The following is a 17,626-nucleotide window of genomic DNA, read 5'->3' as shown; positions in this document are numbered from 1 at the left end:
CCAAAGGCAGATGCCCAACCACTGAACCGACCCAGGTATCCCACTGGGCTGATAATTTAAGTGGAAGAAAGAATATGTATATAATAAGTTGTGTGAAAATACTTGTGTCAATTCTTAGACCAAATTCTTAAACAAGATTACAGATAGTAACCAAGAAGAAAGAAAAGAAATGAAAAGAGCAGTTCATGTTTTCTCTTTTTAGTATAATCACTGGGTTAATAATAATAATAATAAATAATATTAATATAAATAATCATCCTAGTTTCCAGTGGAAAATATAGCTCTACTCCCTTTGAAATAAAAGTTACGTAAAACAAACAATACTTGGGCAATTAATTATTAGTAGAAATATTTAACAAAGGAAATTCTATTTTTTATATAAATTATACCTAATGCATTTGTTGTAATATTAAAGATTAGCTTATCTTAGTATATTTAATGAGAGAAAACCTGGCATTTTTTTGAAAGTACATAAACTTTGCTAAATGTACTGATCATTATTTCCTCTGTGACTCTAATCACATTGGTTCAAGGGATAAGAGTGTTAACACGAAAAGGAAAAAGAGAAGATGATAATCACTTGTAGAATGTTTTGTAAAAAATGAATTAGAATTATTAAATTTATTTCCAAAATATACAAAGTTCAAATTAAAATAAAAACTCAATTTTTTAACTACAAAAAAGAATTTTTAACCATCACAAATGTCTAAAAATAGAATAGTATATTATTTGATATGATGAGTTTATTGACTGAAAATATTTAAGTAATGATACTTCTAATTATTACAAATTAAAGTCTCAGACAATCTATAGTTGTGTACTCAATGATTAGTGCAGATGCTAAGTGGTCATGTTCACTGAGGAGGTCAGAATTAAGCAAACAATTTACAAGACTTGGTGATTATAGAAAACTTATCATATGCCACATTTGTTGAAACTCACAATAATCTTTAGAAATAAAAGAAAGTAAAGGTGAAAGAGAGATAGAAACAAAAAGAGAGAGGAGAGAGAAAGACAAGAGAGACAGAAAAAAAGAGAGAGATTTAGTAGTTTTTCCAAAGGTACATAATCAGATAGATGTAACTGAGATTTGGACACTGTTGGTCCAACACCTGAGGCGAAATCCTTAACCTCCATTCCATACTAGGCTATATGTGTGAGATATGATAGGTAGAATGGAGACAAAACCAAAGGTGATAAAGAGAAAAAGTTCAGTACAACAAAAGCAGACTCCTCTTATTGGAAAGAATTGAGAAAAAATAATTATAAATTATACTGGAGCCAGATTATCAGTGTAGAGCAAATGTCCTAGCACTGCAAATGTCAAAGTTGTTTATTATGTTTAGGAGTTAAGCTGCTGTATTTTGCACAGTGCGAAACATATGGAGATTTTTCAAGAAAAGTGTCATGTACTAGTTATTCAACTGAGACTTAACAAAAACCAACATACCACTGGGAAAACTGTATCTTAAATAAAGCAAAACTGCATACCAGTGAGCTTTAAATGCAAGAAGGTACAAGTCCTGCCAACTCCTCAGGTTTAAGAACAATAAGAAACCAGTATGAACCAAAAGTAAAAGCAAAATGGGAATGCTGACTTCCTGAATACTAAACTTCACTTGTCCACTGACGCTTTGCCACTTTTAATTTTGTCAGAATTGATTTTCAACTAGTTTCTCTTTCAAGACATAGCACTGCCCTTGGATAATCTTTGGGTTCTACATTTTAAAAGATTGAAAAATTAGACTATAAATTTAAGTTCTAGTTCTAAGACGTTCTATAACTATGTGACTTTGGACAGGTTGAGGAGCCTCTCTAGACCAAGTTCTTATGGTAAGTTCTTACCTCCTAGATGAGGAGATTCATATGTATTATTTATATGAAGTGCTCAGCACACATTGAACATAATAATAACTCATATTATTATTTTCTTTTGATTTTCATTTTTCTTAAGACCTTCAAAATTAATAAGTGACAATTGATCCATGGATAAATTTGTAATTAAGGGAAAGATATTGACAAAAAACAATTTCTAAAACTAAGATTTCAACCTCAGGAGTTAAATATACTGGTCAAAATACTAGTTTCATCAAGGGAATAGTGTCTCTACTTTCATCATATTGTTGAAAGACAAATGAATTTGCCTGACAGTGTCTTTCTCTAAAACCTTAGCATAAATAATTTTACTTTGCTACTTCTCTGTGAAGTAGATATGAAATAGAAGGTATCACTTTTATTTTACAATTTAGCATGTTAATATATATACATATATGGTTCTAGAAAAGTTAATAATAGAAAAGAATCAGATTTAAAATCTTCAGATTTTTAGTACAGTATCTCTCTGGAACCTTGTGAATTTTGTCATGTTCAGTATGGACAAGACCAATGGAAGCTCCATATAAACTCTGGAATTTTTATACAATTGGATTAATTCCAGAAAAAATAGATCTGTAACTTTCTCCCCAAAAGATAATTTGGGACTGTATAAATAATTATTGTATTAGTATTATTTTTAAATTACTAACTCAGAAATACAAGCCCAAAGTAGGGAGATAGCAATATTTCCAATCTAACAGCACAGACTCAGGAATCAGACTGTCTATATTTAAATACTGAACTCTTTGCTTTAGGCAAGTTACTTAATTTGTCTAAATCTTAATGGCCACATTCAAAACACAGCACTATCTACCTTATACGGGTGTTTTTGAGGATTTAATTAAATGGTGAATATAAAGACCCTGACATTGAATAAGGTTTTAATACATATTAACTATTACTATTAAAAATTAACATATTATTGAAATGCTTCTTCCAAAAATAACTAAATTATTGTTTAAAGACTTTTACTAGTCTTTGCAGTCAAGTTTTAAAACCGAAATTTGAAGAGTTCCTAGGTGGCACAGTAGATTGAGCACCAACTCTTGGTTTCAGTTCAGGTCATGATCTCAGGGTTATGAGATTGAGCCCCCTGATGGGCTCTGGACTCAGTGCAGAGTTTGTTTGAGATTCCCTCTCCCTCTGCTCCTCCCCTTGTAGTCTCTCTCTCTCTCAAATAAATAAATAAATCATAAAAAAAAGAAAATTAAAATGAAATTTTCAAAAAATGAAATCTCACACCAGGGTTCATATTTCTTTTACTATATATTTCTTTCACTGTATATTTCTTTCAGTGAAGAAGATAAACTTTTAAGACAACGAGTTAACACAGGCACACAAATTAGAAAACACATTCAAAAGCTGCCTGTGGTCTTTATAGAGACATTGATGTATATCAGTGGAAGGCCAGTGTTCTCCTGATCATATCTTTTGTTTAGATACTTGGTATATTTCTCCAATAAGTACTTAAAATCAGAACTCAACACAGCAATAGAAAAAGGATCTGAAGCTTCATAGGTAGAACACTCAAAAGGAAAAACTCCTAGAAAGAAAGATTTGTTAAATGTGGAAAGAGGAGGAAAGAGTAGACTTCTCATGGAATTAGAGGAAGCTATTAAGGTATATGTAGCAATAAGACTCTTCATTATTGCTTCAGTAGCAATTTTATTTCATTTATTTATTAAGTCAAAAAAATACAATTCAAACAATGAAGAGAATTAGATCTCTACTCTGTCAGACAAAATTGTCTTTAACACATACAGTCAAAAGCAAATGCTATGCAAATGACTTTATGGCTGCATCCCAGAGAAGAAATACTTGGACTCAGTTTGTCTCATATAGAGGTCCAGTAAGAAGCTAATAATCTTTTAGGAGATGTGTCATTCCAGGGCCTCTCAAGAGACCCAATTCCCAGTTCCTAAGGGACTTGGAGACAATGTAGTAACATTTTAACAATTCTCTAGGTGATTCCTAAGTGAAAGAAACATGAGGAGGGTTTCTGTAGTCTCATTAAATAGGAACTTGAATGTGAACAGCCATGGGAGAATGAAGAACCCTTGGTTCTCGATGTCAAGAAATATCTAGAAAAAGAGACTGGGGAGAGGTAAACCAGAAAGTAAAGTCCTCAGACAGACTTGAAAAACAATTGATCACAGAAACACTCTCTCCAATCCACACAAAAATCTTTTGTCAGAAAAGGAAGCCTTACAATCTCAAGATATTTGAGAGGGAGAAATACTCAGCTATTGAATGACAGTTAATCTATTCAGACACTGGGGCAACTTCTAGCTAACCATTGTAAAAATAAAAATAAGAGAATTATTAGTGACATTTAATACCTGCATACTATAAGGGGAGAGATTCAATAAATTTAAATTACAAAAGTAATAAAATAAAAACCAGAACTTCAAATAAAAGGAAGAATCTGAAGCTGTTACATTATATTATCTAACATATCCAGCTTTCAACAACAATAAAAATTACAAGTCATACTAAGACACAGAAAGTTGACCCACACCCAAGAAAAAAAACAGTCAGTAGAAAATGTCTCTAAGTGGATCCATAAGTTGGATTTAACAGACATTAAAGATGCTTTTGTAAATATCTTAAAGGAATTAAAGAAAACTATATTTAAGAAGTTAAGGAAAAATATAATTGTAGTGATTTGTCAAAAGGACTTCCAGTAGAGAAACATAAACTATATAAAAAAAAGAAAATTCTAGTACTTAAATAAACAAAAACCAAAATAATGGAAAAACATTGACTACCCAGATTTACAAACAGAACAGAAATGCAAAAGCACAAATCAGTTAACTTAAAAGTAGATCAGTAGAGAAGATGGCTGGACTCTTGTTGAGACATATTGGCTGTCATTGTCTCTGTGCCCACCTTATCAGAAATGCTGTTCCTTTGGGAACTACGGCCAAAGAAGAGATGGAGAAGTTCTGGAAAAATAACGCTAGTTTAAACTGTCCTCTGTCTCCACATATCACTATCTACAATTGATCTCTTCCTATGGCAGTATCCATTTGCCACTGTGGTACTGGTATGGCCTTGAGTAAAGGGGTCTCTCTTTTTGGCTTGTTGACCTTTTTGGTCCCTGGGAGCTTTGCATCTCATTTGGAATTGTAAAGTTTGTGTGTCTTGGGGCATCGCTAGTCTACACATCCAAGTTTGCACTTTTCTTCCCTCTCATGTATCACACCTGGAATGGGGTCTAACACTTGATGTAGGACTAGGGAAAGGCCTGAAGATTCCCCAGCTGTATCAGTTGGGAGTGGCTGTCTTGGTTCTTACTGTATTGTTCCTTTAAGGCTGACAGCCACATTAAGAGCTGAAGTTCCCATCACTGTCTTCCTATAAATAATTAATGACCTATGTTCCTATTTGTTACTCTCTGCTCCAGCCAGGGCAAATTTCTCTTGATTTATTCAAACCTTTTTGTGCTTGCACATCACCTTGGAGCTCAGTAGCACAGAGTAGCTAATAGAACCATAGCAGTGGAAAAGGATCCAATTTCCCCCTTGTTTCTAAAGATGGAATGACTAAAATATTCTCTTTTCTTGCTCCCAATCTGGGCCTAGAAGCCCACCTACTCTCTCCATATTCGGCCTTGGTTTGTGCTGATGGTCAGCTTTTGGCTCCTCTTCCTGAAACAGTGGAAACAATACCAGCTCCATGGCCTCTGCCATTGAGACACATGGTGGGGCTTTCGGTGTCACTGCCTATGGGCTGCTAGCTTAAAGGACAGTTCTCTTCATTGGTCAGAGCTCAGGGTCTTCAGATCTACACAATTAAAAAGAGGGATGGAGGTAGAGGAGAATTATCCTGTGCCAGGTAGAGGGAGATAAACAGGGTCAGGTGACCCTCAAAGCAGGTGCTTCAATAGCTTCTAATGCAAAAGGATGAAACAGAAATTATCATTGAACTTATTAAGGGCTATTTCTTTTGTCCTGCATTTCTGGAAAAATAAGCCTCTTTTTTAATTTTTCTAATTCAAGTTCATATGACCGAATGTTTTTCTGAAATTGAATTAAAATACTCATTTTGACTTTAAAAGCAAAACCAAAAAAAACCCCCAAAACAGATCAATAGGAATTATCCAATACAAAGAACAGATTTTATAAAATAAATAAAATGAAATATAAAATAAAATAAAATAAAATAAAATAAAATAAAACCAATAAAAATGAACAGAGATATGTGGGACAACATCAAGCTGACCAATGAATGTGCAACTGATTTCCCAAGGAGAGAGAGAAGAAAAATACAAAAACATTGAAGAATTCATGGTTAACCTATTTTCAAATTTGATTCTATTTAACTTTATGTAGGAGAAACAAAATATATCAACAGCCAGACCAACAATAACAAACTAATGGAAGACAAAGAGGAGATCATTAAAGCTGTAAGAGAAAAACGATTCACTCATTAATGGAATAATAGCAATAATATGATTTACCATTGACTTCTTACCAGAAAAAAAGAAAAGACAAGTAGCAATGGAATAACAAGTAGCAATAAAAATGTTGAAAGGAAAAAAAAGTCAATCAAAAATTTTATATCCAGTAAAACTGCTTTTCAAATGAAGGCAACATATATGCTCTGATAAAACAAAAAAGGAGAGCATTTGTTAGTAATTCTGATCCATGAGGTAAAACTATAGAGATTTTAAATATACAAACAAAGCTATGCTACTTTCTATATCTGCCTTACTAAAAACTATACAAAAAAGTACATAGTTTGGGTGTTCATTTATATATAGTTATTATTCATCAACAAAAAATTAAGTACAAAATATCACCTACAATTTGATAAAGAGATCTGTGACAAAAAGAAAAATCATAACTATTATTAAGCTCAACAATGTTTTATTTTATTTTTTTTTAAAGCAAGACTGTCTCAATGAAGAAGGCAGCGCATTATTTCTTTTATCTTGGTATAGTAACAATTAGCCTGTGGTCTGGCAGCTAATCTTCTGACTGCACATTGAGTAGCATTGCATACAATTCCATTTATGGAACAAATTTTGTATTTTTAGATGTTAGAATTTGTTATTAGTAAAGCAGTAATGTAATGATATTTATTCCATTGGTATTTATTTACTGATGATTTGAATTATAATCTAATAAACTTATAATCTAATAAAATGGATAAAGTCTGAGTTTCGCTTCTTCAATATTTTTCGATTTTTTATTATACTAGTTTCTGAACTGCATCACAAGATAATAATGAAATATTTGTGAGTCTATTTTTAACTCAGAAAAATCTCTTTACTTCCTAATCACTTACATTCTATTTCCAAAATTATATAAGTTATAATAAAAATATTCTCCTTTCATGTCTTTTCTTTAAGTTATTTTCTTTGCAACTCAACCAGATTTTGTGAGGTCTAACGATTAAGTGAGATCTCTGATTACTGCATTTCCTTTTGAAAAACAAATGGTGAAGAACTTAGTGTCAGATTAATTTATGTTTTGCATATCTGAAATTAAGATGATTCTACCCAGGTAAGTAAAATTTAAGGTTGAATATTCAGTTAGAAGTTTGCTTTTCATCCATCATTAATTTATTTTTATGTGTGAGCGCTCAATAAATTGTAGGTGTTTTTGGTTCTAATCTTACACACGTTTTACCAACATTTTGGAAGTAAATACTCTTTTTTTTTTTTTAAGATTTTATTTAGTTTTTCATGAAAGACCCAGAGAGAGAAAGGCAGAGACACAGGCAGAGGGAGAAGCAGGCTCCATGCAGGGAGCCCAATGTGAGACTTGGTCCCGGGTCTCCAGGATCAGGCTCTGGGCTGAAGGCAGGTGTTAAACCACTGAGCAACCTGGGCTGCCCTGGAAGTAAATACTCTTAAACCACTCTGGGACTAGCATATGCAATATCTTCCTGTAATTTGACCAGAAATTTTTACTGAACCACAGCTATAGTTTTACTCTAAACTCCCTCTGGCATTTTGAAGAATAGTGTTTGACTGCTGGCCTCAAGAGACTAGCATCAGGCTCTAAGTACAGAATTTCATAATATGGCTGTGGTTTTTAAGAAGTAAATATAAGAAACACTATAACTTCAAGAATTCTACAATTGCGTGGGTGTGACCAGGTATACACATATGAATATATGGTAAGTAGTAAATATGTGTGACACAAATAGAAAATTGACTGGCATATTAACACACTAACAATGTATCACAGACATACTAAAACATTTGGTAAATTCATTAGAGAAGCTTCCAGAAAGAGGTATGAAATGAAGAAAGAAATTGCATGAAAACAGAATTAAGTGTGGAATGTTGGGTCAACTGTGAGAAAATAAATCTAACAATATTGAATAAGAGTTCATTTATATGACTAAAGAAAAAAGTTGTTTTCACCTTCTAATAAACAAAATTAAGCTGTCAGAAATCAACCTATTAATCTGCTCAAATCTTACTGAACTTCAATACTTTATTATTACATTGTTATTATTTCTTCAGTGTTGATTTCCACTTAAAAAATATATGCCATGGTCTAAAAAAGCCATGTGAAAATTGCTATCCTAATCCCTAAACCAGACCAGTGAAATTCTCTAGGAGTTCTTAATTTAGGTAAAGAGAAACTATGTTAGGTAACTGAGAAAGCTTGCATCAATGTAGAATCAAGGGCAAAGACTACCAAGTAACTGGGGTGGGGGCAGTAGGCACAAATTAAACCATGAGCAAGAAGGAACCAGAGAGGTTAGAAGAAAAATAAAAAATGAGACAGGGAACTGAAGAACAGAAATCAACAGACTTGAAATCACAAAGAGAGAGAGTGAGTTTTTAATTCTTCAAGATCTCCTTCTACATTTCTACTCTATGTCAATTGATCTGTCTCTTCTCCAAACTGAAATAGAACTTATTCAAATTACTTTTGACACTAAATTATCCACTGCCTTATGACCTCTTATTTGTGAATTTTATTTGAAGTTTAAAATTTTTGTGTTTATTTATATAACTTGCACTTTTAGAAATGTGTCTCAAACTGAAAAAAGCGCGTTGTATTTTTTTCAAATTTTCTATTGTTTCCCTATTTTAGAAATGCAAAGTCATTACTCAGTTGATTTTAATACTGTGAAAACTTCACAAAAACTATGGACCCAGTTTGCTATAAAGTTTCAATTTCTATTCCTGCAGATAATGAGTTGAGGATTTCCTGTTGCGCTGACCTAAAATATAGTAAAAGTAGACAAAGAGTCTCATTATTTACATTTACAAGATACAATGAGTAAAATAAAGTATGCATAAATCTAATGGTTTATTTTCAAAGTTCAGATTCTCCTTAAAACATAAAAGTCATGGGTGAGATCTTCCAAAAAAGATCAATTTTATTATTTTTTAAGATTTCATTTATTTATTCATGAGAGACACACAGAGAGAAAAGAGAGAGAGAGAGAGAGAGAGAGAGAGAGGCACAGACACAGGCAGAAGGAGAAGCAGGCTCCATGCAGGGTGCCTGACATGGGACTCGATCCCAGGTCTACAGGATCAAACCTGGGCTGAAGGCGGTGCTAAATTGCTGAGCCACCCGGGCTGCCCCAAAATTTCAATTTCATTTTTTTATTTTTTATTTTTTTAAGATTTTAATTTTAAATTACTATGTTGAGACTATATGTTTTCAGAACCCTGGGCTCATGACCTGAGCCGAAGGCAGACACTTAACTGACTGAGCCACCCATGAGCCACAGACTATATGTTTATAAAATATTACAAATTCTACCCCTTGAACAACTTGCCGTTTTGAGATTCAGCTATCAAAAGACCAACTCCTGTTCTAGACAAAATACAGGGCTTATGAGAAGAAACACTTAGAACAGAATTTCTTTAGTCTATCATCACAAAGTTATTTTGAACAGGTGTGTTTATAATCATAGGAAACTAAGAAAATCAATCTTGAATACCAAACTCCCATTTTCACCCCTGAGGAACATAGGGCTTGAATATAAAACATAGAAATTTTGGCAGGAAGAGGTCTTGTTAAAGCATCTTATGCACCTCCTGTGGACATTATCTCCCTACGACACTCCAGTCCCCTTATTTTGTTATTGTCTTAAGGCACATTATAAAGACAACAAAATAGGCATTTACAGGGCTAGAGTCTCTTGTGTGGCAGCACAGTACATAATCAAGCAGCCACAGGTGTACACCACATGAAGTAGTAAAATGTGATTTGTAGAGATTTAATGACAAATATGTCTCCATAAGGCTCCATTCCAGGTTGTGCCCTCCATCTGTTCCACAGGTCTTCATCTGGTTGCATCTAAAGGAAGTAAAATATCTTCATTTTGAGATCTAAATAGTAATCTAAAAATTAATTAGTTTGATAAAAGGAAACAAGGGATTTATTGTGATTAAAACATTAATAAAGTTTGTTACTTGTCAAATTGATTTAAAAATGCTTCCTACTTATTGTATCATAATGTAAAACCTGACTACCATTCCAAATCAAAAGATAGATTCATTGGTTAAAATCAGTATTAACAATTTCTTCTCCACTTAAGAGATCAATGCAGTTTTGCTTAAGTCTTTATCTTAACCCTTTGATGGAAACAACAATGGAAGTAGAATGCCTTTTCAGATATTTAGGAAGTTCTTTCCTAAAATAAAGCATATATTTCTGCTTTGATCATTTCATTGTGAAATACTGACATTTTTAGATAGACTAAACATTTTGGCTGATTGTGGCAATAAATAGAGAATAGAAGCGTGAACCAAAACTAAATTTTATATCCAGACCATGAATGTGAAATATCTGGTTATTACTCAACGACAGTTTTGTCCTTCTGGCTTTAGATTCCAACTACATTTATGGGTTAGGGTTGTTATTTGGAACTCTTCCATGGCTGAACATGGAGTCAATAAGACTCATATTGCCAGGTAATGTCCTCCTCCTTTACCTCGTATTCTAAATTGTATTTATAGCTTAGTATTTATTTTTTCCTTAGCTTACTCATAAATGTTTATCTCACTGAGTTAAATTTTATTTTATAAAAGCATGTGAAGAGTTTCATACTCTGATGGTCATTCATATATGTCTTATCTGTATGCAAGATACCTGATGAAAATCATCTGGAGTTGAAGAGATGGTGGTTAGATATGAAGAGCATGCTAGTACTTCAAATCTGGACTTTGACACTGACTCAAAGTCTTAGTAGGTAAAGTTTTGCTTAGCATAAGAAAATGAATATAGCTAACATTTTAAAAAATACTATTTTTTTCTTAGAGAAATAAAAAATGCCATAATTTCTCTTGCCTTAAAAATTTAAGAACCCAATTTCAAAAAATATTATTAGTCCTCAAGTTTTAAATTTCATCTTAAGGATAATGGAATGGGGGATCCCTGGGTGGCGCAGCGGTTTGGTGCCTGCCTTTGGCCCAGGGCGCGATCCTGGAGACACGGGATTGAATCCCACGTCGGGCTCCCGGTGCATGGAGCCTGCTTCTCCCTCTGCCTGTGTCTCTGCCTCTCTCTCTCTCACTGTGTGCCTATCATAAATAAATAAAATTTAAAAAAAGAAAAAAGGACAATGGAATGGGATAATAGAAATAGAATGAAGAAAAGCATATATATATATAGTTTATATATATAGAAGTATAACAAAAATTATGTATAGTCTGGGTCAAATCAGAAACTATATCAACAATATGAACATGGGGATTTTAATATTGAGAACTCTTAACTAGTAAATAATAAAAATATTAAGAACTGTTAACTAGTAAGAGGTGATTACTAAATAGGATGTACAGAAGTAGGAGATGTAGGAGTACAGTAATAACAAATATATAAAGTCCTTCCCACCTTTAGGGATGAGGGAAAGGAAATAAGACCTTTCTTAGAAACTTAAAGACTTATGATAGGGTGCAGACTCAGTCTGGGATTAAGACCTCTTTGGAGAAAGTAGGGGAAAGGGACACTCAAATTGTGACAAGCAAACTTCCTGAAGCACATGGAAGCACGTCCTCAACCCCTCAGGTGATGGAGAAACTTGCCAAATATATGAGCTGTAGTTGGTCTACAACAGAAGCCCACTGGATGGCAGAGAAACCCACTGCAGTGTTTGGGCTTCGTCTGGTTCACGGCAGCCTCTGAGGTTAACACTACAACATTCTACATTCCACATTCCAATCTATCACTTTTCAAGACAAAATAGCTCAACCCCTTCATGCAGGCCTAGTTTTGCAATCTGTTTCTAGACAAAGGTTAATATCAATATGATGTGGCCAAAGAGCAATATCTAGGTCTAGTATAAGAACACAAGGGAAGAAAATTTGATCTGCAGCTAATAGTCACAATTTTGTCACATTCTACAGAGACAGCAATTCACATTCCATACACATCTTTATACAAATGTTTGAATTTCCATCAAACAAAAAAACAATTCATATTTTCACTTAACAAAATATAATTATTCTTTGTATAAGGGATGAAATTCTCATCTGCCCCCAAAATGAAGGTGCAAAGTCCAACTGTCATTGTATCCCACCACTATATTAGTTAATAGTCAAATCCAGTCACCATATTACCATTTCACAATTTTACTAAATGTTTGTTACGTAAAGAAAAAAAATCAAGGTTAACCTCCAATAACTTGTATATAAAATCAGAGGGAAGGGAGAGATGAAAATAGATAATGTGTATAGAAATAAATATATACACACAATAAGCAAATATATCCATATCTATATACAAATCTACCACAGTCCTCATTTCTGCAGTTGATCACGATGCTACATTTGATATCTGCAAATTTATTATTCTGCTACTGATTTCATATTTTATGTGTTTCAGCCAGAACATAGTTGGTGCCCTTTAATCAGGTATGATGATTCAAACTCTTAATTTCTGAAAGACTTGGGTCCTTAATAGTTTTCACTTCTTTGACCGCTCTAGTTTTATTTAATTATCTTTACATTGTGCAGACAAGTATTGAGTCTGTTCTCTTAAATGTGTTCCTACTGTGTGGAAACATAAGTTATCTATTGATAATCAATATTAATCCGTTAGCCATTAGAGTAAACTTTTTGTCTGTTAGTTCAGTGAATATAGATCCCAGAATTGGTAGCAAGCTTGTTTTCCAATTCAATAGTACCAGGGTTGCTTACCTATGAGGAAGCATACCTTTCTTGAGGACTAAGTCCATTCTACAAGTGGAGCTCGAAGTTGCCAGATAAAAAGCAAAAGTTCCTTCAATAATTTATAAAGATAATAGTGAGAGAAGCCATTCCCATGGCCACCCCTTGGTTTCCTGGTTCTCGTATTCTGACCATGGGATTGAAAATATCATACAATGGTCTCTGATTCAAAGCATAAAATGCATCCTAAGCAAGATTCCCATCCTTTCACATAATTGTCTCCCAACTAACGTCACAGTTATATCTTCAATAGGCCATTGCATTAGGCCAGCCAATTCTTTGTATGAGGTAGTTGGCAAATCCATTTATTACATGAGCATGTGCTGAAATTCTCCTGATAAAATTGGGTTTAGGAGCCAATAACCTAAGCCCGTGTCTTTCCTGAACACATACTCTAAACCTCTATACCTCCTTGAAATTCCAGTTTTCTGTAGAACTCTTGTGGACCAATCAATGGGTTTAACAAGAACAAGTTAAGTCAGTTTGGATGTGTTTTTACATTAAAAAAAGTTTTAAATTTATCATAATCTTCAAAAACCTTTATATTCTTCTTTGTATTCTACATTATAAAATATCCACAGCTTTCCCCCTTAGAATAGTTAATGTATAGTTTAAGCTGCCTCTACACTTATAAGCTCCACTTCTTGGTGTCAAGTCTTTTTTTTTTTTTAACTATTACAAAAATTTATTTAACAAAACAGCTCAATATGAAAATGGACATGAACTGATTTCTATATTGTATCAAAATATATTGTATGAAGAGGGGTTAGGTGGAGGCAGTTCTTCCAGTGAACACCTCCATTGTTTACACTTGTTCCAAGGCTTCTAACATGATAATACTATTCCTTGTATTACCACCATTCTGATACTGTTCTGTTGCCCACTCATTGCCACCTCCACACATACATCACAAGATACATAAAGGGATCGAACCCCCGCAATATTCCTTGGATGTGGCTGCCACCATTTAATTTCAGTGATAATTTCTTGTCCATAAACTTTTACAACTTGAGAAGGTAAGCTTTGCTCATGGCATCTACTGGATGAGCTCAAAGATGCCTCCAAATGGAATTCATGTCACCTCTTATGCTCTCACAGTATTCCCCTTGGTATCAAGTCTTAAAAAGTAATAAAGATTGAAAATTGTATGTGATGGGTGTCATGCTAAGTCATCTCTGATTGCCACAAGAAGTATGACTCAGCTGGTATAATCAGTATACACCAGTCCCTTGGAAGATACTAGGTAGATATATCTGAATAACATATTCCAACCCTATAAATGGAATTTTGTCTCCAGAATTTATAATGTAAATCCTACCATGCATAATAACTTTAGTTTTTTTCACATCCTTTATGTAGATGGCAAGAATTTGGCTGGAATGATATATTGTTGTGCATGCATGCACACACACACACACAGTTTTGTTATATTGCGCACATCCTTTATTATACTCTCTTCTATTTAATTTCTGCCAAAAAATGGATTTTGTACCATTGATTGGTGAATGGATAAAGAAGATGTGACATATATACACAATGGACTGTTAGTCATAAAAAAAGAATGCAATCCGCCATTTGCAACAACATGGATGGAGCTAGGGAGTATAATGCTAAATGAAATAAGTCAGAGAAAGACAGGATTTCACTCATATGTGGAATTTATAAAACATAACAAATGAACAAAGGGGGAAAACAGAGAGAGGGAGAGACAAACCAAGAAACAGACTCTTAAGACAACAAATGGATGGTTATTGGAGGGGTGATGGGTGGAGGAATGGGTTAAAAAGGTATGGGAATTAAGGAATATACTTGTAATGAGCACTGGGTGATGTATGGGATTGTTGAATAACTATATTGTACATGTGAAACTAATGAAACATGTTATGTTAACTAACTGGAATTAAAATAAAAACTTTTAGAAAATGAAATTTTTGAAGGGATTCCTGAGGGCTTGTTACTCAAAAGTGATGTTCTTGATTATATCTTTTATGAATTCCTTCTAAAATAGAAATGCTATTAAAACTTGATTATTTTAAGTCTATGCCTTCAACAACTTGTCTAAATCTAGTCTTTCTAATCTATAGCAGCAATGTTGTACACAGTAGAACAGCAAGTAATCTTTCTTTTTATATAGCATGATGACATTGTCTGGGTTGGTGAAACCAGTTTTACACTGATTTTATATCTATGCTTGCTTTTTTTTTTTAAGATTTTTAATGTATTTATTCATGAAAGAGAGGCAGAGACACAGGCAGAGGGAGAAGCAGGCTCCATGCACCGGGAGCCCGACGTGGGATTCGATCCCAGGTCTCCAGGATCGCGCCCTGGGCCAAAGGCAGGCGCTAAACCACTGCACCACCCAGGGATCCCCCATGCTTGCTTTTGATATCTTGCCTTACCAGGTGTTCAAAAAGCATATGCAACATTATCTCAGTTTCTGCCATTTGCTGACTTAAGTGTTTGTTTTGTTTGTTTGTTTGTTTTGCCATTATGATATAGACTCTGTCTCAGTCAGGCTACTACTGGGTTCCCAGGCACAACTGCTATACTGGTAAGAGAATACAGATCTTATTCTTTGTGAGGTATTTAAACTTTGAATACACATTGAACTAGTAACTCCAGTCAATAGTCTCATAAATGTTTGCCATGGCACAGTAAAGATCAGGAGAAACTTTATGGGAATGTTAGTGTGAATTCACTTTTGTAACACTCTGAAGGTGACTCAGTAAAATCTTTACTTTCAAGAGGATGAAACATGAGTAGGCAAAAATAAGTGCAATTGTTGACAAGTTATAAATGTGTTGAGAGCATTGAGCAGCATGTAGGAGAATTTTTCCAGGTAGAGTTTTGTTCAGGAAAAAGGAAGTTACTGAAGTGTTTTAAGTGGATTTTAAGGGAGAATAAAACTTAATGGTTTAGATTTAGGTAACTTCATAGAGCATGCTTTTGAGCTATCGCTAATTATTTATACCTGCAACAAAGAAAAATGAAAAAAAAAAGTATTCTCAATGACTGGACTAAAAAAAAGGTAGGTAACTCTAAAAAAACACACATTAAGATTCCCAAAGCAGGGTGCCTGGGTGGCTCAGCGGTTGAGTGTCTGCCTTTGGCTCAGGTCATGATCCCAGAGTTCCAGGATCATTACCCGCATCAAGCTCTTTGTGGGAAGCCTGCTTCTTCCTATGCCTATATCTCTGCTTCTCTATCTGTGTGTGTCTTTCATGAATAAATAAATAAAATATTTAAAACAAAACAAAACAAAAACCCCCAAAGCATTACTCTTGTGAATACCTTGCATAAACTGAACCTAAATATTCATGTGATCTATTAGTCTACCATTTGTGGGATACACACTGTGATTTCCTTACACTATAGAAATTCATGTGGAATACTTCATAATTTACTCAGTTATTTAATTTTAGTTACCAAATCCAGAAAAGGGGCAGAAGAAACACATGGGAATATCCATGGAAAAAAAAAAAGTAGCTGTATTGCCCAAAGAAAAACACACATTTTCAAATCAACTAACTCAAGAACAAGAGGCTTGTTGATGCTGACACTTGGGTGGCCAACCACGGTCAGACTCAGCTTGGCACCTTACCTAAATTTGACTATATTCCTTTGTGAACATAAGACTCAGCTGGGGTTTATCTACTCCAGAATGGATTCAGATAGGCGGAACTGCAGATCTGTAGGTTCTGGTCTGTTCTGTATGTGTCTCATCATCTTGGATCAACAAATCAGCCAGGGCATGCTCTCTTCATAGTAGTGACAAAAGCACAAGGGACCACACAGAATCACATGAGGTTCTTAGATTCTTAGATAACACTGTCAGTGATCATTACATGCCATTAGTCCAAGCCACATATGGCCAGAAGTCATAAATCAAGGAACTGAGAAGGATACTAGACCCATGCTAAGACCATTCCAAGGGTAAAGCCATAATTTAATCTACCCAGAATCAGGCAATGTCAGAAAGGGAGAATTAGTGATAGGCATAGTAATATCTGTCTCCAGAAAATGAGTCAAGATTTTTCCCAATGATTTAAAAATATACTTAAAAGTATAGTTTAACAGCCTTTTATTAATTACTTAATTAATTTAAATTTAACCCAAATATGCACCATATTTAGCTTTCAAAGATAAGCAGACTGAATCAAAAGTCTGAGTATGAATTCAAATATTTCAATAATTCACAAATTTTGCCCTTCCTTTGTTTCAAAAATTACTCTTTTAAAGGAGACTTAATGATAAAACACAGAGTGCATTAAGTTTAGTCTCTGCTGTATTTAGGTCATGACTCTTACGGGGTCCCAAACAATAAATTCACCCAACTGGGGCAGAGTGTTTGTAACACATACAACACTGAATTTGGCACTTAATCATATCACTGTCTGTTTTGATATACAGAATTTCCAGTGTTGCAGGCCACTGCTTCTCCCTCTATCTTCTTTTTCCCTCCCACATCACCACTAAGGAATGAATATTATTTTATAAAATCTTCAGTATGGTTGATATGCATTGAAGTTATAAAAAAACCTTCATAGCACTTGTCACTCTTTTTCTCTTTATAAATTATTTTTCAGACCTAGGTTC

At 34.0% G+C, this 17,626-nt stretch overlaps 2 pseudogenes; one reads left to right on the top strand and one right to left on the bottom strand.

The window, feature by feature from the left end:
* Positions 1 to 4,713: 4,713 nt before the first annotated feature.
* Positions 4,714 to 5,188, top strand: LOC112641613 (succinate dehydrogenase cytochrome b560 subunit, mitochondrial-like; annotated as a pseudogene).
* Positions 5,189 to 13,835: 8,647 nt separating this feature from the next.
* Positions 13,836 to 14,061, bottom strand: LOC112641299 (small nuclear ribonucleoprotein G-like; annotated as a pseudogene).
* Positions 14,062 to 17,626: the final 3,565 nt, after the last annotated feature.

This window comes from Canis lupus, chromosome 33 (assembly GCF_003254725.2).
Source record: "Canis lupus dingo isolate Sandy chromosome 33, ASM325472v2, whole genome shotgun sequence".
NCBI lineage: Eukaryota > Metazoa > Chordata > Mammalia > Carnivora > Canidae > Canis > Canis lupus.
The sequence above is the reverse complement of the archived record's forward strand: the minus strand, read 5'-3'. Positions and strand labels throughout refer to the sequence as shown.